Source organism: Pinus tabuliformis, chromosome 6, assembly GCF_031772625.1.
Source record: "Pinus tabuliformis cultivar Carrire ecotype Pingquan chromosome 6, CPIR1, whole genome shotgun sequence".
Lineage (NCBI taxonomy): Eukaryota > Viridiplantae > Streptophyta > Pinopsida > Pinales > Pinaceae > Pinus > Pinus tabuliformis.
In genome coordinates, this window is record NC_142292.1 from 1,494,416,809 (window position 1) to 1,494,420,681 (window position 3,873).

General features: G+C 32.9%; 1 non-coding gene across 1 annotated transcript; it reads right to left on the reverse strand.

Moving 5' to 3' along the window:
* Window positions 1-3,023: 3,023 nt before the first annotated feature.
* Window positions 3,024-3,130, reverse strand: LOC149264325 (U6 spliceosomal RNA). Its single transcript, XR_016261249.1, has one exon. It is a non-coding gene; the product is annotated as a U6 spliceosomal RNA (small nuclear RNA).
* Window positions 3,131-3,873: the final 743 nt, after the last annotated feature.

The following is a 3,873-nucleotide window of genomic DNA, read 5'->3' on the forward strand; positions in this document are numbered from 1 at the left end:
AACATCAATGAATGATGAGAAATGAACCTTGGAGAATTTGATTCTGACAAGGGACTGACATGACCGAGTCTAACAGGTCCCATAGCCCTTCAAGATCTATCCATCAAGAGCTACATAAGACAAAGGAACCACTGGCATATGTAGTGTTGATTGAGTTTGTCCCCAGTCCATATTGTGTTACTTATTCTCCCTCGTGCGTATGGGCTCGCATGAGATCATCAAATAAACCGGCCCTCTCGACCCATTTGTGGAGTCCTGTCAATCATCACACCTCAACATGCAACAAATGCATTAGCTATACCATCATAGTATCATAGAAAATAATCCACATGCCAAGTCTTGCATGTCATCATGAGAACATTCGCAAAATAACGAATTGCATGCTCATGCATGTCATAAATTTGTATGCAACTATCACATGCTTCACCTCATGAAATACCATCATAAGTTCTAACATCAACATATTTGCATCAAACGCATATCATGACTTCATATAATAAATGAACCACATGTCAATAAACCTCATATTATAGCATCATAATTCCTATGCCACGTTATGCATATCATATCCATCATGAGTATTCAACATTAAATACCTATCATCACATAGTAAATGAATATGTCAATATACCTCGACATAACATCATAATGCCTATGCATATCATCATCATCATAAGGATACATCATCACTATAAGAACCACATGTGCATCATTATCCTCCTACCATTATATCACGAAACCTCATGTAACATTATACTCAACATCATAATAGTTAATTAAACTAAACTGAAATCATAGTGTATGATTTAGATGTATCATAAAGTTTAAACAATAAAACATGATTTAGATGCTCCATGAAATACAAAGAAATATTTGGGGGTTTTCCGGTGAGGCTTTTCTTGGAAAATAAAACCAAGTGAAAATAAAACAATTACAACAGATCCTGTGTGCATTATAGTAGTTCACCACTGAGCAGTCTTGACACAGTTATAGAGAGCCGCCAAAAATACAAAGACATGAGAAACCCATTTCACCTTTGGAAAGTCGAAAAATACAAGCATACGGGATAGAGGGATATTGCTACAACAAATTGATAGAACATGATGGGTAAAAGTTTAAAGAAAACAAAAGTAGGCAACGATATATGGAGAGACCGTGCTGTGTGAAAGGAACATTGAATCCCGTGGAAAAATTTAAAAGCCTTGTTTGCAATCATATCCTACAGAAACTGTAGCTTCCCAACGATTTCATACATTTTCCAAACATTTACGTTTGTGGCAAAACATAACATTGAAAATAACGATTAAAAATCTCTAAAAAAGGCATCTCTAGTGAGGAAAAGTCTAGTTATAAAATGGACTACTGAGTCATTGAAGCTCATTGCAAAAGATTAATAAGCCGTACTAAGTCAAATTAAAGTTTGAAATAAGAGGACTTATTTATTAGCTGACTACTATTGGAGGGTTAAATAGTCAAAGAAAAATTATTATTGGAGGAAGTGGAATCAGGATATTCGATAATGAATTTGAGGAAATCAGAACAACTCAATTGCCATATTTAAAAACATCTCTCCCAAACTGAAAAGATTTATCATCTACTTATTAGCAACAAATCCAAGTTGAAAAGTATGGGGAGCCTTGACAGAGTGATTGAAGGAAATATAGAAAGGGATTCTAATCATATAAAAGGATGGTTTCTTTCAAATGTTTTACAAAGTTTTCTTCTGCAACGTTAAAATATAAGGAACCCTTTAAGGGAAAGATCTAATTGTTGTTATTTTTTGGAAAGATAAAAAATTACATTGACATTCAATTGGAAAACCAATTACAAATTCTAGTCTCAACCATCACCAAAGACTTACATTGTATGATATTAGTAATTTCTAATTGGTAGTTGATTTCAAGTCCTTTCATTGGTTTGCCTGACCGACTATATTACCTCAAGTGCACACCAGTGCTATGGGTGCCTCGGTGAATGCTTCATTGATAGTATTTACTATAGTTTTGATGTCTTCCCTTGAAAGGCTTTGACTCGCCATCTGCTTGTGTTGATGATGAATGAAATTTTTGATTGTTCTTTAGTAGGCCGCAAGCATGATTAAGGCTTCAAATTCGAATTTTCCTTGAGGGTTTTCTTTTTACAAAGTTTGCCAAAAAAAATTCTTAACGGATCTAATTTGGTGTTTCACATTGTGCAGATCTAAGATATTTCCTTGTTGAAACCGCAGGCATTTTAGTGAAACGACTATTGAAATTAAAAAAAAACAAAAAAAAATAGCTCTTATAAAATTTAATTGGAGAAATTTTTGTGGCAGGCCGTAAAGATATTGGGCACAGTTTCTCTGAGCTGCAAGCTTTGGGAAGCTTGATCTCTTCTTCTTGTAAAAAAAAAAATTTAACCCTTGGATATTTTGCAGAGAACACCGATTTTTTTTATAAGGGTTTTCATCAAAATTTTGATAAGAATTCATTAGTTGAAGGCTTAAATTAATTTCTAAATTTTGCAGGTCGTAAGCCTTTCCTTGAAGCAAAATAATTTCTTTGGGCCGAGAGCTAAGGAGGCCATAAAATTGCTTTATTGCAGAGCTTGGACGTTTTATGAAATCACAACATTTTTTTTTTAAAATCATTTGGATCGAAGTTTTCTACATTAAAATGTCTCTAGGCCCTAAGAGTTTAACTTGCTCTGATACCATATGTAACAACCTCGAACTAAAAACATCTAATTAATTACATGCTTTTATTTCAGGCCGGTTACATATGGTATCAGAGCAAGCTCAACTCTTAGGGCCTAGAGACATTTTAATGTAGAAAACTTCGATCTAAATGATTTAAAAAAAAAAATGTTGTGATTTCATAAATCATCCAAGCTTTGCAATAAAGCAATTTTATGGCCTCCTTAGCTCTCGGCCCAAAGAAATTATTTTTCTTCAAGGAAAGGCTTACGGCCTGCAAAATTTAGAAATTAATTGAAGCCTTCAACTAATGAATTCTTGTCAAAATTTTGATGAAAACCCTTAAATTTTTTTTTTGGACCATTTCTCGATTTGTGCGTGTCATCCTTGTGCAGGGGCCATGCTAATCTTCTCTGTATCGTTCCAATTTTATCGGATGTCTCTAGGCCCTAAGAGTTGAACATGATCTGATACCATATGTAACAACCACGAAATAAAAACATGTAATTAATTAGATTAATCATGTGATTTATAATCAACACACAATTTATCAACTAATTAACATCAAATTTCATAAATATGAGTAGAGACAAATTACCTGTGGCGATGATGTTTCTCACTTGTGATTTCGGGGTTGAATGCTAGTTGAATTCTGCTAACTGCAAAAAAGTCTTGGGGACGACTCTCCACCCAACCGTAGGCTCAATTGCACAAAATCTTGTTACAATTGGCCACCCCCGATCCCTTAATCAACGTACTACTGCCAGGGAATCCTTTGTCTCACAACACTATTCTCCCAAGAGAAAGGATGATGGAATGCCTCTCATCTTCCTCACCATCTATTAAATAGAGCAAGCATTGGAAGGGAAACCACATGCACACACTCGATATGTCAACATGCAACTTTACTGCTTTCTTGTTTTATTTCTTTTGTTTTTACTTTTTGATAGCTTTACTAATTTTTACTGCTTTCTTGTTTTATTTCTTTTGTTTTTACTTTTTGATAGCTTTACTAATTTTTACTATTTTTCTATTTATTTTTATTTATATTTATTTAGAGCTTTAGTATTGTTATTTATTATTTTATTATTATTTAGTATTTATTTACTATTACTATTATTTATTTATTGTTTATTATTTGTATTTTAATATTATATTATATTATATTATTTATTATTATTATTATTTATTATTTATTA